Source organism: Oreochromis niloticus, unplaced genomic scaffold, assembly GCF_001858045.2.
Source record: "Oreochromis niloticus isolate F11D_XX unplaced genomic scaffold, O_niloticus_UMD_NMBU tig00001726_pilon, whole genome shotgun sequence".
Lineage (NCBI taxonomy): Eukaryota > Metazoa > Chordata > Actinopteri > Cichliformes > Cichlidae > Oreochromis > Oreochromis niloticus.
This window is the reverse complement of record NW_020327461.1, coordinates 184,479-211,267: the sequence shown is the minus strand read 5'-3', so window position 1 is coordinate 211,267 and position 26,789 is coordinate 184,479. Positions and strand designations below refer to the sequence as shown.

The following is a 26,789-nucleotide window of genomic DNA, read 5'->3' as shown; positions in this document are numbered from 1 at the left end:
CGTGCGTGTGTGCGTGCGCGCGAGAGGGGGGGGCGCGAACATTTTTCTTGTAAAACAAAGGGGGGCCTAGCGAAAAAAGTTTGGGAACCACTGTGCTAAAGGATGCTGGATACAGAGGTGCCATGTGACAGAGAGAGAATGGAGGCCAGGAGGGGAGGGAGGTGGTGAGCGTCCAGGCATGAGCTCTGGAGAAACCAGGTAAAGAGACTGGTGAACTGGAAACAAGGGAAAACAGGGTTAATGCAGAAGAGCTAAGAAAACAAGAAACAGTGGCTTCATTACCACTTGATAGAGTGCATACCACAACATCCCAGATTATCACACAGTTTCATAAATGTCTGCAGTGCTGTAGCAACACATGCAAAAACTCTGTTCTTTACCACAATGATGTGCTGAGCTGTTGTACTCGGGGCGGTCCCACACAGTCCTGGCCTGGCAGACTCCCACTGCAGCCTTCAGGAGACCCCCTCTGTATGGCTGGGCATGCTCATTCAAGTCTGAGAGACAAACATATTCATGTGCTGTATATGAGATCTGGCAGCCAAGAGAAAAGTGTTGATCATCTGTTTTCACACATTTAAACAAACAGGTATCTGCATTCATAAAATAACCAAATGGTGGAATGAAGTCAGATTTTTCACCAAATGAATAGATTTGAATATATGAAATGCACAGAGGCCCAGGAAAAGAAAAGGAAGCATTTTTTGTTGTTAAGTTATGAAGTTATTGTTCAAACACAGAGCTGAAAATGATCAGAATATTTTCACTTTATGTTCAGATTGTCACGCCTGTGGCTCGGCATCCTGGGAGCTGTGGGAGGCTGCGGTGGCCACACCCTCGGGCTGGGCCGCCTCCAAACCACCTGCGTCTCATCTAAGGCAATCACCGGAGGACTACTTCAGCCAGCTCGGGCGGCTTCTCCTCGCCAGTCCGTAAGTCTCCTTCCAGTGTGACCAGCATTCAGCGTGGAAGCCGGTGGCCTGCCTGTCCTCCTGCCTGACTGCCTGCCTCCCTAAGGATTCTCTCCCGGGCATCACTCCCCTCCTCGCTCCACAGTCCTGCTCTACCTGTAAGCCTCGGCAACTTATGAAGTCTAGCTTTTCATTTTTGGCAACCTGCGTGCTGTTAACTGTGTCTCCCCTTTCTGTTGCAGTTTCCCCACGGTCCCGATTACGGCGCTCCTGGGCTCCACGCTCCTCGTTTCCCCCCGTGGCATGAGCCTTAGTTTTTCATTTCCAAGCTTTGTTAAAAGATTCCTCAGTTAAATAAACACTTGTACATAGTTCTGAGCTGCGGTGTGCTGAGTCTGCTTTGGGGTCCTGCTACCTGAACACTCCGTGTTTTGTGACGCAGATGTTGAGAAACTCAGATGAGCGACTGGTTGTCATAGCGATGGTTGAGAACCTCTGACCCCTCCTGAGTTCATGCTGTGACTGTTACACTCTGGTTTCCTTTCTTGCATTCATGCAGGCTGCAGGATACAGACGGAGTCATTTGTCAACATTTCAAATGTGTCACGATTTGAAGTGATGAAAATGTAGAAACTGCAAAGCTGAACGCTCTCACTCTGTGAGAGGATCCAACGTAGAGGTGGAAAACCAGAGGATGATAAACAAACAATAAACAAATGAGAGAACACATTTCCTAAGAAAATGCAGAGTAAATGCTGAAAGCTGAATATCTGAGTTGGATTATTTGAAGTGTTAAAATATTTGGGGAAACTGCTGAAATAGTCTGAACCATTCACCTGCCAAGAGCTGAACTGCTGAAAGCTGAAGTTCACACAGTGTAAAAAAAATGTCTCATTGCAAAACTTTTAGTTGTAATTTTCTTTTTTAGTTTAATCAACAATGTTAAAAAATTGAAAAAAGTTAGCTCAGTTGTTTTAGTATTCCAAAAAGAATAGAATAGCTCTTTATTGTCGTTGTACATGTACAACACAATTATGGGTGCTCCACACAAACTGTGCAGGAATCAAATATTAACAGTAACACAAGAGGAATAAATAACAAACAGGAGAAATATATAAAGACACAGACTGGAGAACAAAGTGCTTGGAAGTAATGCAAAGGACTTTGAGTATAGAGTGGTTGTTTTGTGGCCTGACTGAAGCTGGTTACTCACACCATGACTCAGACTGGTGATGTGGGTGGGGAGGGGTTGTTAACAAGTCCCATAATATTACAGTGGCGGCACCACAAAATTTAAATACACAAGCATTTGATTTCCAGCAGGTAACCAGAGAACAGCTGATCTTTGTGTCCTTCACACTTCAGACTTAAAGTTCAGAAAAAGTGAAAGCAAAGTGTGTGTGTGTGTGTGTGTGTGTGTGTGTGTGTGTGTGTGTGTGTGAGAATGTAGTATTGTTCTATTTGCTGTGTGTTATTTTTCAGGTGAAAGCTAATTTTAACTTCATAAAAAAGAAGAAAAAACCTTAAAACCTGAGTTTGTGTCCAAATTGGGGTCAGCCTTCATCTGACTTTTATCAGAAAGCACTTGCTTCCATGTTGCCTCAGTCTGCACGTCCTCCTTCACCACAGTCATGCACTTTGTCTTTGGTCTCCTCTGTGTTCAGCATCATTTGTCTGACATCTCTCTGTGTGTCCAAACCATCTCTAGAGAGGATGATCATTTCTGACCCCGTCAAAAATCCCAGTATAAATTGTAGCATTAAGCACCACAGTAAGAGCAATTTGAGGATTTTTTTTCTGCATTTGGAGCCTATTTATTTACAGAGATAATGAGCTGAAGAGAAACTTTACATTCTTCATGAGACACTAAAACTTCTGAAGCCTTTTCAGGCAAAGCATGAATAAAAAAGCATTTGTCCTCCACTTCTACCCAAACAATCTCCTCTGCTCTGCTTCTGTTTGTCCATCTGTGCAACCGATGTTTAAAAAAACATGTTGGACAGACTGGATAAGGCACATATAGAGAACACATTTAAAACAAGACAACAAAATAGTTTTTCATGTTACTAAGATTAAGAACTGTATTTTATGTATGAGAGAAGAAGAAAACGTGTAAACATGAAAAAACAAACAAACAACAAAACAGTTTTCCTCTTTGCAGCCAAGTTTCTAAAGAAGCTTTGGAGGAACCATTTGAAGCAGTTTGGTCCATTATTAAAACGGACGTTTATTTGCCAGTCATTCAACATCACCACTTGTGTATAACTCTGCTGATTTTCTTCCCTTTGTGTCCAGGCTGAGATTCCAGGTGTCTCCCTCAGCTCATTTACTCCAAATCAGAAGCATCAGATTTGTGGAGCGTGGAGACGCTCTGCCTGCCAGACACAGCTCAGGGCAAAGAAACATGTCTCTCCTCCACAATATACAGGCCTGTATCATTTACTGTCTGTATTTTAATGTAGAAATGATCAAGTATGATCAAACTTTTCAAATGAAAAATAATATTAAATGTCAAACATTAACTATTTATTTGTTACATTTTAAAAGTTCAAACCTCAAAGACATTAAGTTTAAGGTCATATATGATCAAGAAAATCAACAATCTTCACGTTTCAGAAACTGGAACCAGCTTTAAATGTGACTAAAATAATGACAAAACAATCAATTCTCTGATCATTGACTAACTGATGAATCACTGCATTTGACAACCCGCTACAGCAACTCCAGAATAAAAGCACTAACCAGACTGATGAAAGGTTTCACACATGCTGAATATGAAGAGTAGTAGAATTTAAACTCACATGATTATCAGCCATAAGAACAAATGCAGATTTATGTTGATGTAAGGTTTATAAATGTAAGTACAGTTTGAATCAGTGCAATATTATTTCCACACATCAATGGACCTCTGAGCTTCTCAGCTTCTAAAATGTAAAGGCTCATTTAGACACTACACAAGTACATATAATGATCAGGGATCAACATGAACCTGTCTTCTCTATTTGACTTTAATCAACTCTGCAGTGGCTCCATTTTTGCAAAGACAAAGTCCAGCATAGAGCGGCTGAGTGAAGGTGGTCTGGACTCTGTGGAGGAGAGTCGTGGTTTCAGAGACGCTGTAGAAAGACAGAATACCTGCTCTGTGATCCAGGTACACTCCTACTCTGGAGGACCGAGGACCTGAGAGGACAGTTTGGACTTTGTTGTGAAAGAATTTGTAACTGTTTGTGTCACAGCGTAATCCCCAAGATTTGTCATTGCTTCCAAAAACAGAGTCCGACCATGCTCTGTTGATATTCTTGTATGCGACTGCTACACGAACTCCTCCACCTCTCCACTCCACCTCCCAGTAACAACGTCCAGTCAGACTCTCTCTACTCAGGACCTGAGAACAGTCAGTGAATCTGTCTGGATGATCAGAATAAGACTGTAGTTGTTCCATTCTTGTTACTTTTCTGTTCCCCTCTGATAATAACAAACGTCTGTGTGCTGTGTTTGGATCCAGTGTGATGTCACATGAACATTTTAAGAATCCAGCTCTGGTCTTTGGCTCTGCTGGTGACAGTAAAACGTCCTCTTCAGTGACTGTCAGTGAGATGTTTGTCCGTTCCTCTCTCAGAATGTCCTGTAGTTTATCTCTGGTCTCTGACACAGCTGCTGTCACATCCTCAAAGTAGCTCAGAGGACGGATATTGATGCCGGATGAGTGTGTCGACTCACCGAGTGCTGACAGTGAGGGGTAGTTGTGTAGAAACTGGTTGTGATCCTCTGTGCGTGAGAGCTGCTCCAGCTCGCCGTCTTTCCTCTTCAGCTCAGCGATCTCCTGCTCCAGCTTCTCCTGAAGCTCTTTGACTCGACTCACTTCAGTTTCCTGCTGGGATCTGACCTGCTGCTTCACATCAGAGCTTCTTTTCTGGATGAGACGGATCAGCTCAGTGAAGATCTTCTCACTGTGCTCCACTGCTTTATCAGCAGAGCCATTGATGGCCTCCACCTCCTGCTGAAGCAGCTTCACATCTTTCTCTCGCTCCTGGATTCTCTGCTGGATGTTGAGTCGTCTCACCTGGAGCTCCTTCTGCTTCTCAGTCCTTTCTGCTGCAGCTGGGACTGTTTCATGGCCTTTATGTTCATCCATTGTGCAGAGATAACAGATACTCTGCTGATCAGTACGACAGAAAATTTTCATCACCTCATCATGACGAGAGCAGATGTTGTCCTGGAGCTTCTTGGAGGGGGCCACCAGCTTGTGTTTCTTAAACTGAACTACATCATAGTGAGGTTGGAGGTGTTTCTCACAGTAAGAGACCAGACAGAATAAACAGGACTTGATGGCTCTCAGCTTCCTCCCAGTGCAGACATCACAGGCCACATCTTCAGGTCCAGCATAGCAGTGATCAGCTGCAGCAGCTTGGAGTCCAGTCTTCTTCAGCTGCTCCACTAAAGCTGCAAACATGACGCTTTTCTCCAGGACAGGCCTCGCTGTGAAAGTCTTCCTGCACTGAGGGCAGCTGTGGATTCCCTTCCTGTCCTCTTCATCCCAGAAACTTTTAATACAGTTCATGCAGTAGCTGTGTCCACAGGCTGTAGTCACCGGATCCTTCAGTAGATCCAAACAGATGGAACAAGAGAAGGTTTCTCGGTCCAGCTGAACTCCTTTCTGTGCCATTTCTCCTCTCAGTGTCAGTGACTGTGCGAGTTTCTCTTCCTTAAAACTGAAACTAGTCTGAGCTCTGATCTCAACAACATGTGTTTCTGCAGTGAATGGAGCCTGTCAGCTCTTACACGTCACCACATGTTGGTTACACCCATCTTCAAAGTGCAGATCTGAAGGGGAGGGAACGAGGAAACACGTGGACAGAGAGGAGGTGCTGTGTTTAAGAGCAGGAAGAAGAGGCTGTGCTTCACTCCAGGAAGAGGAGCAGTTTGAGAGCGACACTGTGTGTTTAACCCTTTTATTTACTGCTCACATCAACTTTTAAGCTTGTTAACACTTTCTTCTATATAAATAAACTTCACTTTAGAAATGTCAGAGTTCTCACTGCAGTTAACAAACAGTGCTTCAGTTTTAGTCAGTGCAGGAGGATGATGATCCTCCGACTCCTTCTTCAAAAGCATTTTTCTGTTATTACGGTCGAGTTGATCACACAAAATCGTCTTGAGCAGGGACGTGGCTAAATACAGGTATGTGAGAACCAGTCAATATTAAGGTCTCCAGTGACTGACTGCAGCATTGTACATGTGGCCTGGAGATACAGGATATCAGGACTTGGTGGTCTGTAACAGCAGCCCACTAGTGCAGGTTTCACAGGAGGAAGCTGGACCTGTAACCACAGCACTTCCAGTTGGATCAACAGCCACTGCAAGAATCAGCATCTGCACATTTATCATCATGAGCAGCAGGGGGCGCTGTTACACACAGAGGCAGCTTCTCTCCCAAATGTGTCCAGAACAAGAGCTGAGCAGCTTTTTCTGTGAGTCAAAGTATTTCTAACAAAACACAGCAGATGACAGAGCCTGTGTGAGCTCAGCTGTCAGAATCAAACAGTGAAGCTGACCTGTGTAAGTCAGCAGGTCAGACAGCCAATGAGGGGAAACCTACAAACCAGTCATGAACTTTTCATAAACCACATTTAATCCAAATCTATGATACGTCCATAAGTCTGCACAGTCTGAAACCTCCTCACATTTCAGCCCTCATTTCTCATCATATTGTAATCTACAGTTATTTATGGTTCAGTGAGTTTTGCTTGGAGTTTCCAGCTTCTGAGAGAATTATTTACATCACTGAAGTGTTTATGATTCCCTTGGTATAAAAAAGCTTCACAGTAAAATCTCATCTTTCTAACATTCACACTGAAACATGTTTACTACACTGCATGATAAAGACAGCTGAACACGACGTCTTATTATCAGAAACAGACAAAAAGAATCAGCTTTCCTGGTGTGATGGTTCAAAAGCACGAAGGACAAAAACTGTAAAGAATTGAAATGTAAGAAATCTGTCCTCTCCTCATCCTCACACCATCCTCAGGGAGACCATCGTCTTCTTGCTCACTGTCTGCACACACACACACACACACACACACACACACACACACACACACACACACACACACACACACTTATGATCAGGTTGAAGTGTTGCAGCATGTTCACTCCTGCTCTGCATGTTGTGCAGTTACTGATGTGTTAAACTGTGTGTGCGCAGGCTGTGGCTCTGTTTCACTTCCACAATCCAACCACAGAGGGCGCTAAAAAGGTCCAGGTCCTGTTAGTCTTAAATGCTTGAAAAGAAGTTCGGTTTCCTTCTTTTTAAGATATCCAGGCTGAACTTCATGACAACAATTTAAGGGTCTACCAATGAGAGTTCAGCATACCGCTGATTGATCTACGACGGGGTGGTAAATACATCAGAATACAAATACATCATAGCTTTTATATAAATCCCTGTTTCACCCACTGCTATGTGCCTGTTGTGAAGAGGGAAGCTGTGACCTCTAGAAGTACAGTAGTAGGTGGTCGGAGGAGGCTTTAGTGGAACTACAGGGTTGTTCTGAGGTGACAGACTGGGAGACAGTGTGTGAGCCTCACGGTGAGGACACCAGTGGGCTTACTGAGTGTGTCACTCACTACATAACCTTCAGCACGAGCTCCATTGTCCCAGCACGGACATCATTTGTTACCCACATAACAAGCTGTGGGTGACTAAGGATATCAAAGCTCTCCTCAATAACAAGAAGAGGGCGTTCAGAGCGGGCAGTAGAGACGAGGCTAGAACGGTTCAGGTGTTACTGAAGGGCAAGATCAGCGTGAGAGAGTTGTGGCATGAAGACAACCACTGGATTCAAGCCATCCAACAACAGAGGAGCTGGGGGCAGTGAGGACAGAGCGAGACACTTGAATGTGTTTTTCAACAGATTCCACACTGCAGTGAACGCTCACCCCCCTGCTGACTTACCTGTAGCCAGCCTGCAGTCTCTCTCCCTGCCTCACCACATTGCACCATCGCCGCCTCTCCTCCACCATCACTTTCACTCGTGACCAGAGTCAAAGACTCCAGTCAAACACGTCTGCTGGACCAGACCAGATGAGTGCTGTGTCCTCAAGGCCTGTCCCACCCAGCTTTGTGGAGTCTTTTATAAATTGTTCGTGTTGAGTTTGCCATCTTCAGAAGTTTTATGATGACTCTGCAGTGGTTGGATGTATCCGTGTGTCACTGTCCGGGTGAGTGCGGGGTTTTTCCATAGAGCTGGTGGTTCCACCTCTGGGCGGAGTCATTGCATTACAGCCTGCAGTCCACACCTGTTTGCAATCAAGCTGCTGTCAAGAGGAGAAATATTTTACTGCTATTGTTTGCTGCTATTTCTATAATCATCATTACCATTTCATGATTGAGAGTGATGTTGCATTCAGATGCATTCAGATGTTCAAATAGATTGGTATTATATTAGTCTTTATTACAGGTCCAAGAAGAACCACTTTAAACTGTGGAGTTGAATCTATAATTTTAAATGTTTTTCAATGCTCCTATATAATAATCTTAAATGTTTCTGTGTAGACTGCAGGGACAGGAAATACACTCTGTGCCAAAATGAGACAGGAAACACTTCTGCAGGGCATGCTTTTGCAGAAGTGAAACTGAAAGCAGAGTGAGTGCAAGTTAAGAGCAGGGTGTTTTATTATGCATTTATCGCTGAGTAAGCGTTAAGTAGTTGTGTTAGATTGAAACATTTGTTTTATATATTTTACATATAAGTCAAGATCAGTACACACAGGATGGCCTTAGCCTGGTTGCTTAAGTTGAGGTCAACTAAGGTTCAGAGAGCACATGCAAACTCTGCACGCACAGACAGACGTGACATACACATACAGACACATATAGTGAGAGAGGTCATGACACGTACGCAGTACACAGCACGCACGCGCCCCCGCACGTGCACGCACACACACATATTAGAGAGACTCATTTATATAGGTAAGAGTTAATCATGTTTTGCTTGCAACTGCAAAGTTGTGCATGAGTGACAGTTTGTGCAGAACGTGGACCTGATGTTCCAGAAGATAAGCGTCCGAGGATGGAGACAGGAAGCATCTGGCTTCGACGCGAAGACAATGTTCTGTTTTAAACTATGTTAAAAGTCATTGTGGTTTTGAGTTGACGTATGCTGTATTGTGTCTGAGAGGGGGGGGGAGCAGTATCACCCCCAACCCTATAAAACCTCAGTTTGACTAGTTCGACGCTGAAATCTGCACAGCGGTCGGACTCACACATGTGTTCATTAAAATGCCGTCTAATTGCACCAGGCTGGATCTGTGGTTATTTTTGGATTCCTCCTCAATATTTTTGAACCTTAACACTGCCAATACTTAAGACCAGCGCTCTCAGCTACTCGTCACCAGATCTTCAACTAACCTCTGTTAGTGCAGCCGACACAGCTCTTGTGATATTGTTCATAGTGATATTATCTGCTCACCTCGTGTTTCTCTGCTTGTAGTCATCCACCTGCTCCCCATGCTCAAACTCTGACAATACTCACCTTCATTTGGACGCCAGTTTTCTCTGCAGCTCTTCCTCCACAGCTCATGCTCACTTCTGTTCCTGCCACAGTTACCGGATACCACGGACCATCACCAGCATGGAACCATCACCGCCTCACTCGGACCTCTTACCCCTCTCATGCCAGTCCTCCACCTACAATAAGTAGCACAGTTCATGTCCATATTTACTCTTTCGTTCCCCCGGCCTGACTTCCCTTTTCCCGTGTCACAGAATTCATATGTATATAGTTTCCTAGTACTTCATGTTTGTTGTACAGATCACGTTTGCTATTCCTTAGAATCTCACGTACATCATAGTTCAGAGTCACATCATAGCTGTAATCTCTGTTTGTAAATAACGTCTTGTTGTCATGGTTACCAGTGCCTCCGTTTGTCTGGTTTGTGACACAGTGACGGTGATGAGGCTGAATACTGGGCTGTTTGTCACACGGTGCAAGCAGAATCATCTGCAGCTCAACGTAACAAAGACCGAAGTGATGATCGGTGAGAGGCAGAAGGATTTGGGGAAAAATACATTAGTTGCATCTAACTGAGAGGAGCAAGGAACATAAAGGGAATTCCTTTTCTTAAGTATCAGCTCATTTCAAATGCTACATTTCTATCAGCTTAACAAACATCAGCAAACACACAAACTGTTTGTGTGCAGTTTGTCGCACAGTGTCCCACAGCTAAAGGTCCAGCTGCACGGTGCCGTCTCCACACACCTACTATTACTTATTTCTAATTTTAAAGTTGCACATTAGAGCTCTGACACTTTAAACTGCACATGTTTAAACGCTCCTGGTTACTCCCTGTGTTCAGCTCTGACGCTCACCCACAGACTGAAAAGGAGACGAGGAAATGACTTTAGTTTGCCGACAGATCGCAGTGGAAACTGTTTCATTGGTTGAACAGAAGTTCTTGGTGATAAATAGCCTGTAAATGCTGCTCCTGCTTCTCCTGCATAAAGTTCCAGCATTGCTACATTTCAAACACTCTCTGCTCCCATCTTCACACACATATACTGGGAAACTGTGGGAACCATCTGTACATTTTCATATTGGATCCCAGATATAAACTGGGGGTGGCACACAACAAATAGATGGCTCTGGATGTATGGGTACTTAATGATCAAGCTGGCAGTAATGTGGTGGTGTTTAGTAGACAGGAGGGTGGGAGTGTGAGGGGACATGGTTTGAGGTAGATTCATACCCAGGCCCTGCAGCAGGACTATAAACGTCAGTACATTGGTCATCTGCTCAGCCAGCTTGACTCTAACAACACTGTGAATTCAGTCTGACAGTGAGTTAGTGAGAGTTAAAGTAAGTCAAACCCACTCCCTCCTCCAACTATGACGGCCTAGACACAGACTTTATGCAAGCTTCTTTGAAGTTGGCAGCCAGTGAAGCTGAAGGTGAGCAGAACTGAGTTCTAGTGACTCGTTCTTACTTTAATAACTGGTCAGTTTCACTGAAGTCAAACCAGCAGGAAGGAGACAACAGAACTATTTATTTCTACCTTCATTGTCATTTCTTCCATTGCCTGAGCTGCTGAGAGGTTGTTGTTGTTGCTGCTTTCGATTTGTAAGATTCCTGCATGAAATGACTTGATCAAATATTTTTAATTTTATATTTTAAATGGTTTACTGTTGTCTATCAGGTAGAGGAACACAATATCTCTGGGTATCTCTGTTTAGCCTGCTGTTCTTGCTACAAGACAGGGATATCTGTTTCCTCCTCAAGGGTTCATGTTCAAAAAAGTCTTTAGATCCATTTTCAATTTTGTGCCATTTGGCTTATTTTGCCATTTACTTTCAGTATTTTATATAAAATAATCTCAAAATGAGACAGCAAAAAAATATGTTGATTTCTAAACAAATGAATTATTATTTCTCTTTATTCCTAAGAAAACAGTCAGCTCTGAGATGTAGATGGTTTTTGTGTTTTAGATAGCACAGTGCAGAAATGAGACAGGAGGGTGATAAGAGTGTGAGTGGAAATGACACAGGAAATGGTCTGACGCAGAATCAGACCCAGGCCCTGCAGTGAGGATTTTATCTGTTAAGCTGCTGAGACGTTGTTGTTGTTGTTGCTTATAAACTCAGTTTGTAAGATTTCTGCATGGGATGATTTGACCAGATATCTTAATATCTCAATATGCGTCATGTGTTGCTCTCAGAGGTCGAACCAGCTGTCGTCAGGTTTTGGTCTGAAACTCTTTTCATTCACACTTACGGCATCAGGGAAACTTCACAGTACTGATCTGCATCACTGTGTGATGGATGCATCTAAAAAAGTTGAAGGAAGTGATAAAAAGGAAACAACTCATTCAGTAACTTCAGCTTTCTGATGATCTGACAGAGTGAAGTGTCAGACGCGCTTCTTCTGAAGTTTAACAACAACATCAGGATTAAAGTCAGAATGAAAATCCTCCATTTTCTCTGTTTCTTGTCAGGTGAGGACTGATGATCTTAATGTTGCTCTTTAATTTGAATTTGAACTAAAAACATACTCAACTTTATAAAACACCTTATGAAATACATATATTTACTAGAGTTGGATGTCTGGAGACCACTTTTACGTGGTCTTGGTCTTATCTTGATCTCGACAGACTTTGGTCTTGGTCTTCAGCTCTAAGAGCCGTGCTCACAGAGCGCTTTGTAGGGAATCAGAAGAGTCGAGTCCCATTGAGCGAGAGCCGGCTCCTCACTTAATTTCCTTTGGCTGCTCAGCTCTCACACAGTGGCTCAGCTGTGCTCCCATCCCTCCATATTGTGGTCAATGACATGCGAGGATATAGGATCATATCATTATGTGAAAAACAGAGAGGGTGAGAGACGCGACAGTCAAGTGGAGCATCCGTCTGTCCTCTCAGTGAGTGAGACAGTAGACAGCGGTGAGGAGGGCTGTGCGAGTGCAACAACACATAAATATGCCTGAGACCTGTAAACGAAGCAGCATCTGGCTGCAGTTTAAAGACTTTTTACGTCTCGGTCTGAGTGTTGGTCTCGTCTCGACTTTGTCTTGTCTTAGTCTCGAGACCCTCTGGTCTTGGTATTGTCTTGGTCTTGGTTTAGGCGGTCTTGACTACAAGTCTAATATTTACATACACTAAATAATGTTGTGATTATCCATCTTTTTTAAATGTATTATTATTATTTTTCATCTGACTGGCCCAGCTGGGCTCGTCAAGGCAAAACATAATATTTGGTCTGCAGCTGAAGGATTTAATGGCACGCTTAACTGCAACTTATCTTTGTCTGGAAGCACAAAGTTCTTCTGTGAGGAAAAATGTGAGCGAGCAGAAGATTGCAGTCGCTGCTTATCAACGGGCAATGACTTTTGTAACTTTTGTAACTTCTAAAACGGCAAACAGGACTTTGGTTAAGAAGAGGACAACCAACATCCTACCAGTTCTATCGATCGAAGTGTTTCGGGCTGCGCTCCCTAGCCGGGAGATAGCTAGCAAGTTGTACGAATTAACTACCAGCAACTGCTAGCTCGCCAGTTAAATAAAAAAGGACCCCTGGACTGGAAAGGCTGGTTACCCAGTATGCCACCCAAGAAAGGCCCAACACCAGAGGAGGTCGAGGACATAAAAACCTCCCTCGGAGCGCTGTGCGGAGACGTGGCCGCAGTCAGGGCACAGCAGGAGCTGCTCCTGGGACTTCTGGAGGAGGTAAGACAGCTACGCCTCCAAAATGCCCAGAAGGACAGACGAATCATGGATCTCGAGCGGCGGGTGGATGAGCTGGAGCAGTACACCCGTACGAACGACGTGGTCATCAGCGGTATTAAAATCAAGCCGCGCTCGTATGCGCGCGCGGTGGCCGGGAACGTCGGGGAGCCAAGCGATGAGGAGAACCGCTCGGTGGAGCAACAGGTGGCGTCCTTCCTCCAAAGCAAAGGGATAGAGATGGACTTGGAGCACGTAGAAGCATGTCACCCACTGCCCAGGAGGAGCGACAGACCGCCGGCCGTCATTATGAGATTCGTCAATCGGAAAAACAAGGTCGCACTGCTGAAACAAGGACGCAAACTGAAAGGCACGGACGTTTTCATTAATGAGCATCTGACACGAAAAAACACAGACATCGCGAGGAAGGCAAGGCAACTGAAGAAGAACGGTAAAATACAACATACATGGGTAACAAACTGCAAGATTTTCATCAAGCTAAACGGGACACCAGAAGAGGCAAAAGTACTGATAGTGAGGAACATGGAGGATCTGGACAAGTACAACTGACACTAATGTATCGAGGTAATATATAACTCTAATGACAATCAAAGATGATAAATACACCAACATCTCTAATTACACCAGGAAATGACATGGACACGTTGAAATCAATTCTCCAACAGAAAGTTATTGATCTAGATTGTGAATATAAGGAGCATAATATAATAGACCCAGAAATAGACTCTGAAAGTAATTTTCTCTCTTCTTTTGTTAAAAATTGTAATTATTTCACACAGGAACAATATGAAAAAAAAATCAACCTAGACGGGAAGCTCTCATTAATTCACTTTAATAGTAGAAGTATGTACTCTAATTTTGATTTCATTAAGGACTACTTACAACAATTTTCTCGACCCTTTAGCGTTATAGCCATCACTGAAACTTGGTTTAATGTCGATAAAGGAATAGATTTCTGTTTGAATGGATATGATTTAAAATACATGAATAGATTAAATAAGGCGGGCGGTGGGGTTGCTATATATGTTCATAACTCTATAAAATATAATGTTGTAACAACTATGTCTATGGCTATTGATGGAATTTTGGAATGTTTGACTATTGAGATCATGAATGAAAAAAAGAGAAATGTTATAATAAGTTGCATATATCGGACACCCAGTTCAAGTATCGACACTTTTAATGAATGGATAGAAAAAATGTTTGCTTCGGTGAACCAAAAATTACTATTCATCTGTGGTGATTTTAATATTGACTTGCTAAACCCAACAAGGTTAAAAGCCATTGATGACTTCACTGACACGATGTACAGCTTATCACTATATCCAACAATAACAAAGCCAAGCAGAATAACATCACATAGCGCCACTATTATTGACAACATTTTTACTAATGTCATGGATTTCCAAATTAATAGTGGCCTGCTTGTCTGTGATATAACTGACCACTTACCAGTTTTTACTTTGTGTGACTGTGATTTAAAAAAAATAGATACTAAGATTACAATAGCAAAGCGAACAATAAATGAAGAAGCAATTCATGCCTTCAATTTCGATTTAGCACAACAAGATTGGAGTTCGGTGTATGAAGAGTCAGATGTGGACAAGGCTTATGACAATTTCCTAGATATTTACACTATGTTGTACAATAAACATTGTCCTGTAAACGAACACAGGACAAAGAAAAAAAAGATAAAAAGTCCTTGGCTCACAAAAGGAATAATCAATGCTTGCAAAAAGAAAAACAATCTGTATAAACAGTTCATCAAAGTAAAAACAAAAGAAGTGGAACAAAGATATAAAGCATATAGAAATAAATTGACTGATATTATAAGAACGAGTAAACAACTTTATTATAGAAGAAGATTATATGAAAATAAAAACAATATAAAAGGAACTTGGGATGTGTTAAATAACTTAATCAAACAAGGATCTTCTGGAACATCATATCCTGAATATTTCATTGATGCAAATGGTGAAAATCACAACATGAGTAACATTGTTGATGGGTTCAATAAATTTTTTATAAATGTTGGCCCTGAACTAGCAGCGGACATCCCGTGTCAAAAAAATGAAAACATCAGTAATATAAAATCAAATCCCTTTTCACTGTTCCTCTCAGCTACAAATGAGCAAGAAGTAATAAATATCACATTAAAATGTAAAAGTAAGTCTTCAATGGATTATCATGACATAAATATGTCTGTAGTTAAACAGGTTATTCTGAACATTGCTAGTCCCTTAACATATATCTGTAATTTATCATTTCAGTCCGGTTGTTTTCCGAAAAAATGAAAATTGCAAAAGTAATACCACTATACAAAAGTAATGACAAACACAGTTTTACCAATTATAGGCCTATTTCTCTACTGCCTCAATTCTCAAAAATTTTAGAAAAACTTTTTAATTCAAGATTAGAAAAATTCCTTGAAAAACATCAAATAATAAATGTTGGTCAGTATGGTTTCAGAACGCAAAGAACCACTTCTATGGCGATAATTGAGGCAGTAGAAGAAATTACCAATGCACTGGATGAAAATAAATATGCAGTTGGTATTTTTGTTGATCTCAAAAAGGCCTTTGACACAATCAATCACTCAATTTTATTGGACAAACTGGAAAGATATGGTGTTCGAGGGAAAGCTGGAAACTGGTTAAAAAGTTACCTAACGGGTCGGGAACAATATGTTAGCATAGGGCATTACCACTCAGAGAAACTTGGTATTACATGTGGTGTTCCCCAAGGGTCAGTGTTGGGACCAAAACTTTTCAATGTTTACATAAATGATATTTTTGATGTTTCTCAAGTACTTAAACTCATACTGTTCGCAGATGACACCAACATATTTTTCAGCAGCGATGGTTATACTGATCTTGTAATGGCTGTAAACAGGGAGCTAAAATTAATAAAAAAATGGATGGATATAAATAAATTATCATTAAATATAAATAAAACTAAGGCAATGTTTTTTGGTAATTTAAAATATAATATAGAATTACCAATTACTATAGAAGGTGTACCCATTGATAATGTGAGTGAAAACAAATTTTTGGGAGTCATAATTGATAACAAAATTTCATGGAAACCCCACGTCAGACACATAAAAACCAAAATTTCCAGAAGCCTCGCAGTTTTGAACAAAGTGAAACCATACCTTGATAAAGATGCACTTCGTACTCTGTACTGTACTCTGGTTCTTCCATATTTTACATATTGTGTGGAAGTGTGGGGAAACACATATAAAAACACAACTAATCCATTAGTCACAGTACAGAAACGAGCACTGCGTATTATTCACAAGGCTGGTTATCTAGATCATACTCACAAACTCTTTCTTCAGGCAAAGTTACTTAAATTCCAGGATCTGGTTAATTACAATACATCCATAATCTTATACAAAGCCTTTAATAAACTTCTACCTGCAAATTTACAAACTATATTTGAAATTCGAGAAAGGGCTTATAATGTGAGAGGCTTTGGACAATTCAAATTACCCAGAACTCGAACAACCCGTAAAGGTTTTTGTGTGTCTGTATGTGGTGTGAAAATCTGGAACAGTCTGAGTTTACAACTGAAACAATGCAAAAATATTCATAGATTTAAATTTCTCTACAGACAGTTGGTCTGGTCACAGTATAATCAATGATGGTTTTAGTGTGCTCTGAAATGTCTGTTCTCTTACCATTGCTGGTATGGATTCCAAGGGGAAAAAAAAAAAAAAAAAAAAGTTTGTGTGTATGTATGTATATATATGTACATGTGTGTGTAGATATATAGGTATGTATGTATATGTATGTGTGTTTGTTACTTGTAATTATTATTGCCTGTTACCTGTGGTAACGCAATTTATAATTAATATATTCTGTATTCAGTTATGAAGGTTCTATTTGTTTTGCTTGGGCGTAGCTGCGGGAAGTTTATTGTTTTTGTTGATAAGTGAATATAGGGGTGGGATTTAATAAGTTTTCTTCATCCCACTCCTTTTCAGGTACATTTTGTTGTTTGTTTTTGTTTTTTGTGCACTTTATGTTCAACTTTATTGTTGTGCCTGAAATGAACAAATTAAAAAAAAAAAAAAAGATATCCTCATTAAAACAGATGGAAGCAGAGCTCAGAGTGGCAGATTCAGCATGAAGTATAAAGATGGAGCTTCAGGAAGAGGAATTGTGTTTTTGACCTCAAAATGATCAAGTGTGACTCAGGAATGCACAGGTGTGCTTTGGGAAGATCTTCTGCTCCAGATTCATACTTTGACTTTGAGGTCAGAGTTTTATATGGTGAGTTTTTAGTAAAGGTGAGTGAAAATGTGGAGATCCCCCAGGTCTAATTTAGTAATGTGGACCACTTTTTGATCAACCTGTTTAATTAATAAATACAAGCACGTAAATATGTAAAGAGATGCGTCTTTACATATTTGTGTTAATAGCTTGCCTTCCCTGGACTCCTTGAATGTCGTGTCATTCTCTTCCGTACGTATATTAAAATCCCACATGAAACAGTATTAATCCCACATTCCAACAACTCTCATTTTCTTTAGCAGTTCTTTTTTCTTTCGGGTGCGGTATATACATTAATTAACCAGAACTTTTGACCACCATAATAACAATCCACAAGTAAAAGCCGCCCAGGTGTTATATCTCTTTCCTTTATGATATTCACGTGAGTGTTTTTAAACAAAAAGCCGTCTGCACTGTCTTCCCCTATTGAGACTACTGTCTGGCTTGGACCCAGTCAGTAGTCTCAGAAAGTAGTAGTAGTCGCAGAAAAAGCACTTTCTTCCTTCTTAGTCTTTCTGATTGTAACCCTCTAACATTCCATGTTATTATTTTAAGAGTACTCATATTTATGTAGTAGGAGGTTGCTCAGTAGACAGGGGGAAATTGTAGATTCAACATTACCTTGTGGAGGGCTGGAGCTATCGTCTTTTCTCTTGTCTCTGCCATAAGATGTCATCGAGACACTTCTTTCCTACCTCCTTTGGTTGTTTCATTGACCAATTCCTCCATTGCGCGATGATGTTTGTTTAGAAAAATCCCTATTTGTGGATCCGCTTCATCTCGTCTTGCTGGGCCATCCGTAGCAGAAATCTCCACTGGAGTCAAAATAGGTGATTCTTCACTACCACTTGCGCTTATGTAGCTTTCTGATAAAACTTCTTCCTCGTCTTCACTCTCGCATTCCACCTCAGAGGTTTCTGACAAGAACTGATCCTCTGGCTCTTCTCTACTTCATGCTGTTATCTCTTCATGTTGTGTTGGGGGCGTCAGTTCCTCCTCTATGTTGTTGTTGTCTGTCTGCGACTCTGTTGCACCAGGAAGATTTGTTGAGGTACGACTGCTAGGTTCTTGTCCTGAAATAGCTTCAGAGACCACAAGTGGATTTGTTAAGGATTAATTTCCAAATGTGAGCATTTTTTGTAGCGAGGTTGAATTTAAGGCTTCTGGCAGCGCTGAGGAGGTCCCTTTGGTCCACACAGGGAACACTCGCTGTCATTTTGACATTCTTTAGCTTTATGACCCAACTCCCCGCACTTGCAGCACTTAAAGGTAAGGCAGTCTCTTGCTTGATGGTCTAGTGACGAAACATCTGTTTGCCTGTCCAGGATATATGATACGCCCATTAAAAGGGCCCAGAGAGATGGAGTTAGGGATGGAAACAATATGACCTGCTTCATCTCTCCGCATTCGTACCTTGAATTTTCTCACTTCATACCATAAGCCGAATTTATCAACCGGCTTAACAGGAGGTTGTAAGACAGTACCTTTGTAGGTAGAGTTCAATATCCTGGTCTGGAACTCTTCCTGTCCAAAATTTCACCACAATTGTTGTGACTTCTAGCTGCACTGGAGATTCTACAGACCATTCCTTCCACTTAGGATGATTTAAGTTGGCATGATGAATTTCCAAAAACCATTGCAAGGGGGCTTCTTGGAGAAAGCACAACTCAAACTCTCTTCTATTGGGTAAGGAAATGAAAGAATAGATGTCCTGCGGGTTTACCCAAGAAGATTGGAAAATAAGTTCCTCCGCCACATAATCACGAGAAGGTGGGTCATTACTTCCACCATTTTCAAAATTCATGGCAATTCATAACAAAACAACACACAAAAAAGAAAACTTGCATCAAAATACATGGCAATACACACAATAGTTTACAACAAATACATAGAAATACATTTCAATTAACCTCCCCAAAATCGTACTCAAACATTTTAACATTAATCATATCTTTAACAGATCTCAAGGTAAAGGGCTATTATTTTTTCTTCTAGAGTTTTCCTCCTGCTCAAGTCTGCAAGAATATTCTTACAAACAACCACACTATCTATCATCTTTTGTTCAATGACCACCTTGGCTCTTGTTTTCCAAATGTGGGTATTGATAATGCACATGATTAGCCAAAAAAGGCGTCTTTTATTGTCATACATTTTTTCCTTAAAAGGCCATACTTTATAGTAGGGCTGCCACAAACGATTATTTTGATAGTCGACTAGTCACCGATTATTTTTGCGATTAGTCGACTAATCAGATCATGCATCGATTGGACGTAAAACTTACAGCTTGAAAATATGTTAAACGTTTATTTTGTGACCCAGAAAGAATAATAAGAGTAATATTAAAACTAACTAGCTGCCGCCATTGTTGACAACTGCGCTGGGCCGCACTATGAATTCTGGGACACAGCTTCTTCTTCTTCGGGGTTTAACGGCAGCTGGCATCCTTTACATGCACTGCTGCCATCTTCTGTTTCAGTCCGTTATTACACTTTTAAATCCTACTACTTATTCCTGCGTCTTTTGTGATCTTACAAAGCTTCAAACGACGCGTCGACTATTAAATCAGTCGTCGACGATTTTGATAGTCGACGTAATCGTGACTAGTCGACTAATCGTGGCAGCTCTACTTTATAGCTTTTATGTTATTATCAATATCAAACCCCACTTTAGCCATTTGCTGTCTGATCTCTACCGTTCTGTAGCAGGATAACAGTAAATGTTCCAAGGTTTCATCTTTGGTACATTGTGCAGGTCTCTAGAGTGCGACCAAATTTTTCAATGGTGCGACTAAAAAAAAATATTTGGTCGCACCGGTGCGACCAACTGTTCGGGTAACAACAACAACAAAAAAATCTCTGCAACTCTCCGTGTGGTCAACAACAGACACACATTATGCCCCTATCGTGGACTAAACCAATCAGAGATAGTCAGGGGCGGGACCTCTCTGATTGGCCATGGTCCAGTTGAAAGTGCAGTTGGTAGGGAACTTCCAAAGCAGAGCTACCGAGATCACTTAAATTACACAATTGAAAGCATATGTGTATTGTTTGTGTATTTATACACAAGCACTCATATATATTCAAATAATTTTTTAAAAAAAAGTTCATTTACCTGTTACTACCACACACCAAATCCAGTCGTTGGTACTTGCTGGCTTGTGTAGCCACTCGGTAACAAAAGCTCAACACTGCGCCGAGCATCCTGGAGCACTTCTGTCGTGTTTTGTACGTGTTTTGGGGTTTGTACGTGCTTTGTCTCTAGAAGCCACCATAAATATACTTTTATTTATTCACTCCACATAAACTGTAATAAATAAATCATACTATACAAAAACCAACTATTCACATTTCAACTTTTAACTATTTACATTTTCAGCGTTTTCCCTTTAAACAAATTTAAAGCGAAACAACACAAACACTGCAAACCACAACACAATTAAATATACATTAAAATATGAAAACAAAAAGTAGATGCACATTCTCTGTCATATGGGCCTGCATGAATAAACTTTCTGAATCCTTTATCATCCATAACTGAAAATAGTTGTGGATGATTACTATACCTTTCTAATGTGACGTTGTTGTCCCTGGCTCTCTCTCTCTCCCTCCCGCTCTGTTCCTGTGCTACTGCCAGTGTAACTACCGCCCCTCCCCCCTCTGCCCAGCGCAAAGCACAAGGCTCGCATGCAGAGTGAAGTGGGAAAAAAGTGCGAGAGAGGGTGAGAGAAAGGAAAAAAAACAAAACAACCCACGGCTCGCGTCGTTCACGTGAAAGATCCGGCTCTAAGAGCCGTTTCATTCACGACCGACCCATCACCACTAGAAATGTGTTTTGGAGTTTGTGCGTGCTTTATCTCTAGGGGCAACCGTACATATTTATATATAAACATATATAAATAAAACCACTTTTTTAACATTAGTAATTCCTTTTGTGCATAATTTTATATTATTGTTAATAATAAATTAATGAAAGCAACAAAACAACGTGAAGAGCCGGTTCGGAGCCGAAAGAGCCGGCTCTCTAAAAAGAGCCGGAAATCCCATCACTAGCAGCAACGAATGAGCTCTGTGACTGAGAGCAGCGCTTTTTATACAGGCTGTATGCTAATGCCACTGCGCAGGCCCTCGGATCTCATTGGTGGAGCCGCACAGTGGGCCGGACGTTGTGTTGGAGGGAGTTTGTGAGCTTTGCTGAAACAGGTGCGCATCTAACAAAGACAGTGGACTGTGTGATTGTGTCCTCGTGTGCTGAGACAGTCATTTGTTCTAAATGAGCAGTAAATGTATTTCCAACTAAGCAAATGGCTTTGGCTCAGATTAAAGTTACGTTTCATAACTGCATAGTTTTAGTGAAGTTTAATGTCTCACTAGAGCACACATTAGACTGAACCATTCACTTTTTTATTATCTGGTGTTCATATATTTTTTAACCATTGATTTTGAATTTAAACTAACCTTAATAATCTTCCAAAGGAGGGAAAGAAGGTGCACTTCCACCGGGAGGATCAGTGTCTGAAGCAGCATGTTGTTCGTGTTCGATCATTTTCTGTGGGAGAACACAGACATGACCCTTGAATTTGATTGGTCGATGACCGTTAGACTAGTTGATGCTGGCAATACTTTCACAAGAACGAAACAGTTATGGTGTGACAACACATTCATTTAGCAGCCAAGTGTGTGTAAGTGTTACCGAAATGGTTTATGTATAAAAAGATTCATATTTGCTTCCAGCAGTTTAAATATGTTTTCCTTGTAATTTGATGTGGTTCATATTGTGATGCAGGGCTGGACTGGCGATCAGGCATACCGGGCATTTGCCTGGTGGGCCGCTCGTGATTCTTTGTTTTTATGGGCCGATGATGTTTTTGTCCCAGTCCAGCCCTGCCGGCTCCTCATTGTCAGGTTGTTCAGTCACCCGCTGTGGTAACTAAGCCTTATCTGTGCTCCACTCTTGCTTCAGGTTAAATCATGTAATCAGCTCTGTTTCCTTGGGTTCAGGTCCTGGTGCCGTCATGTTCTGGATTCACTTGCTGTTCCCCGTTAAAGAAATCATGCCTAATGCCAAACCTGACATTTGTGAGTGCTACCAGAACCGTTTTCTTCCTCATACTCTCATGGTCTCTGGATTCTCCCATTTAATTCAACATACGCTCTGCAGTTGTTACTTCGCTCACCGTCGTGTAATCATCACATCAAGAGTTTGGATTTCTTGGACGACCCCTTTCCTGTCATGGTCTCTGTGTCTCGGCCTAGTTTCCAGGCCACATGTTGTGTTGAGTTAGTCTCTCTCTGACCTCTCTGTCTCTCACCCGTCTGCCTGGGCAGAGCTCAGCTGGGTTCCCACCCTTGGCCCACGCGCCTGCTGTCAATCTGCCTGATTACCTTGACTCCTGGGCTGCTATTTAAGCTGAGGGCTCAGAAGGCGTCTTGGCTGGATCATTGAGTCATACTTGTCAGTACAGCTCTGATAATCTGTTTCTTGCGTGATTTCTCAGTTTGTTTTAACCACGTTTCTGCTGTGCATAAACTCCTGGACCTGTCCTTTTCCCTTGATCTGTTTCTCTGGCAGCATGGCGTGGAGTGGAGTGGGTGAGAGTGCTGAAGACAAATGAGAGAGGAGCGAACGAGCGGAGCATGTTTGTACTCTCTTCCCTTTTTACCCTGCACCACTGAAAATCCCTGTTCACTGTGTATAGTTTCACATGGTGTGTTTGTAAATTCACTTGTTACTGTAATTCTAGTTGGTCTGGTCTGCGCCTGAGTCGGTCTCTGCCTGCGGGACATTTCCCAGGACAGGAAACAGGATCCCTGTATATCTGACGCTGGTGTTTCACTGTGAATAAATGCACTAAGCTGCCACTGAGTCCATCTCGCCCAGTGTTCCTGACAGTGAGCTTTAACATCACTCTAATGTGTTATTAATATAGTAACATTTGTGTTACAGTAAAATAAAATGTGATTTCTTTCACTTTATTTTAACTGTGTGAGAACTCCATCATTTGACCACAGTCCAATGACCTACAACTAACACTGCTGCTGTTGTCATCAAGTCTTAAAAGTCCTCAACCCTGAACCTACAAACACATTAACCAGAATTAAGAAACAAACAAAGTTAAACTGTAGATTATATTTATCATTTAATCCTTTATAACACAGACTCAGACTAAGAGATCCAATTGTATCACCTATATTTACACACTGACTCAGGAAGAAATATCAAAAGGTCAAATTCTTGCTTTCAGTCTTTAGTGCATTTCTTAGAGTAAACACTTCATTCTGATATAGACTGAAGCTCTGTGGGGCTTCAGCTTTGTGTGTGCATGTCTCTGACAGCTGCAATGATGATCATTCAGCAGAAGTCCAACTTCCTCATCTTCATACTTGTGGTCACATCTCCTTTAGCCCACCAGAAAGTGAACATTGGAAACACAAGTTAAACATAGTAAAATGTAAATTCTTACAGATGGATATCGAGTGTTTTGGCAGCTAAAAATTGAATGTGGGTAACTTGTAGGTCAGAGGTTAGATCAGCTGATTCTCAGTTTACTCAGAATCCATGACAAAGAAAACCAGTATAAACAAATAAGCATAGGTGTGTAGTGTATGGCAGCAAGTGTATGATGGTTTCTACAAGCTGAAGAACAGCAGCCGCTCAGCATCAGCATATTTATTCTCTATAAGAGGAATTCAGTTGCACATCAAGGCAGACTCACTCCAAAACCTCTGAATGCTTCTCATAAACACTGTAATTAATGCTGCAGTAAAAGAGAAAGATGACAACAGTCAATAACTGAAGTTGCCTTCATCATTCCTGCATCCCAGCTTCTTCAGCAGAAAGCTGAATGTGCAAGCAGAATAAAAAAAACTGGTTTACTCCATCAGAACTAGTTCTTGTCCCAAGATTATTAGAACACTAGACTCTTCTCCACACTTCATACACAACACAACATGGTGTTCGTCACCATGAGGAGACTGACTGAGAAGTGTGTATTTAAAGGAGGCCTTCAGGTGCAGCCCTGCAGGCAGAGTTTGGAACTAAATGTGAAACTAAACACAAGTTAATGTCCTTTTTTTTCAAGTCATTCTATTTTTTATTCGACGTTCTGTTTATGTGTCCTTTTCTACCAAACAAAAGCGTTTCATGTAAAAGAGTTATTTTTTGCAATTCTCTGGTTTGCATATGTTGTATTTGTCCTGGAGACTTCTAACCCGGTGTTTTGAGTTTTGACTTACTTGTTATTTGTATTTATCCCTAGGTTGTCTGTTCAGTATAGTTGGTTAGATTTCCCCGTGTGTCTTTGCCCTTTATCTCCATTTATGTGTCTGCGTTTATTAAATTGTGAATTCTTGTGGCTTTTTTCACTTGTGTTTAATTCCATCATGTTCATCATGTTTCCCAGCCTGTTATGTCTGTGCTCTCCCCGTGCTCTCTGTGCCCCCTCCTGTCGTCTCTGTCCTCCCTGTGTTACGTTTAAGGTCCCCATCTTGGTCAGGATTTTCCAGTTCTGTGTCCTCCCTGTCTTGTTATGTGTAATTGTCCTCAGCTGTGCTCCCCGTATGTTCCCTTGTCTCTCATGACCTTCTGTGTATTTATGCCAGAATCTCCCTCTGTTCCGTGTCGCGCCGTCCCTCATCACATTTCTATTTACGGAGTTAGAAAGTGCTTTATTTAATTCACTATGAATCACTATGGAAATAAATGGAAACAAATAGAACAGGTACAAACAGTGGGCCTGTCTCAATATGCATACTTGTACGTACTTGTGAGTCGTGTCCAAATGGGCTGCATCCTCCTGAGGACCCGGCCTTCGCAGTCTACGTGGGCCAGGTCCTCAGGAGGTCGGGTAGGCCGGAAGTAAACGTCTGTGAAATGGGACGGTCTAGCCTTCAGATTAGCGTCACCGCTGCCTCGGTGGAGTTCAATAAACTCAGCCGTCTGCTCCTTGCTATCTGAAATATAACAGGACACTGGTGTAAATTCTCGACCGTCTCACACTTCTGTTTATTCAGTTTTCTGTTTGACGTTTATTCAGCTGTGTGAAAACTATAACTTTAATCTCAACCAAACCGATTTACTCACGAACAAATAAAACACTGAAAAAAGCCAAACAATAACATTTTTAGGTTGTCTAAGTGACTTATATATTACGTTTAACCTGAGTAGCGAAAGACCGCGGTGATCTGAAAATGATGTGCCGGGAGTTGTGCCATTCTCGGCGGCTCCAGTGACCCTCGAGCTCCCGGCTAGCTATCGAGCTGGTGGGTAACAGACGTCTCCGAAAATGTCGGAGCACTTTTACAAATATGCGATATCTTGATAAACCGAGCAGATATTTAAAGTTTACACACCCACATTCTCGCCTGAAAATGTATTAAAATTTTATTTTGTGACCCAGAAAGAGTAATAAGAGTAGGCAAGGCAAGGCAAGTTTATTTATATAGCACAATTCAACAACAAGGTGATTCAAAGTGCTTTACAGAGACATTAAAAACAAAAACAAATAAAAAGCATGATTTAAATTTGATTAAAACAAGCAAGCAAACAAACAAACAAAACAGTGTGTAAAATCAAATATCAAAACAGTAGATAAAATCAGAACAGTAGATAAAATCAGTAGTTAAAAAGTAGGTTTTGAAATTTAAACTTGAGTGTGGATTTGGTGCTTTATTCAAATGCAGCTGAGAATAGGTGAGTCTTCAACCTGGATTTAAATAAACAGTGTTTCAGCTGATCTGAGGCTTTCTGGGAGTTTGTTCCAGATATATGGAGCATAAAAGCTGAATGCAGCTTCTCCGTGTCTGGTTCTGACTCTAGGAACTGATAACAGACCGGATCCAGATGACCTGAGGGATCTGGAAGGTTCATACTGGGTCAGGAGGTCACTGATGTATTTTGGTCCTAAACCATTCAGAGCTTTATAGACCAGCATCAGAACTTTAAAGTCTATCCTCTGACGGACAGGCAGCCAGTGTAAAGACCTCAGAGCTGGACTGATGTGGTCCACTTTTTTGGTCTTAGTGAGGACTCTAGCAGCAGAGTTCTGAATGAGCTGTAGTTGTCTGACTGATTTTTTAGGTAGACCTGTAAAGATGCTGTTACAGTAATCAAGCCTACTAAAGATGAATGCATGGACTAGTTTTTTCCAGGTCCTGTTGAGACATCAGATCTTTTATCCTTGAAACATTCTTGAGGTGATAGTAAGCTGACTTTGTTATTGTCTTAATGTGTTTTTCTAAGTTTAGGTCTGCATCCATCACTACACCCAAATTTCTCGCCTGGTTTGTGGTTTTTAGGTGTATAGATTGAAGTTCTCTGGTGACCTGTAATCGTTTTTCTTTGGCACCAAAGACTATTACCTCAGTTTTAT

At 41.4% G+C, this 26,789-nt stretch overlaps 3 long non-coding RNA genes across 5 annotated transcripts; 2 read left to right on the top strand and 1 right to left on the bottom strand.

Moving 5' to 3' along the window:
- Positions 1-233: 233 nt before the first annotated feature.
- Positions 234-4,665, top strand: LOC112844858 (uncharacterized). 2 transcript variants are annotated; one of them, XR_003217608.1, is made up of 3 exons: positions 234-471; positions 779-1,069; positions 1,154-4,665. It is a non-coding gene; the product is annotated as an uncharacterized LOC112844858 (long non-coding RNA). The 2 variants fall into 2 exon arrangements; XR_003217607.1 differs by having other exon boundaries at positions 234-589.
- A 1,788-nt stretch (positions 4,666-6,453) lies between these two features.
- On the bottom strand, positions 6,454-25,299 carry LOC112844859 (uncharacterized). Of its 2 annotated transcripts, XR_003217610.1 has the most exons (4): positions 25,183-25,299; positions 21,877-21,967; positions 9,449-9,603; positions 6,454-6,969 (listed from the first exon to the last, which is right to left on the bottom strand). It is a non-coding gene; the product is annotated as an uncharacterized LOC112844859 (long non-coding RNA). The 2 variants fall into 2 exon arrangements; XR_003217609.1 differs by lacking the exon at positions 6,454-6,969 and having other exon boundaries at positions 9,280-9,603.
- Positions 22,807-23,374, top strand: LOC112844857 (uncharacterized). The gene is made up of 3 exons (XR_003217606.1): positions 22,807-22,873; positions 22,991-23,057; positions 23,163-23,374. It is a non-coding gene; the product is annotated as an uncharacterized LOC112844857 (long non-coding RNA).
- Positions 25,300-26,789: the final 1,490 nt, after the last annotated feature.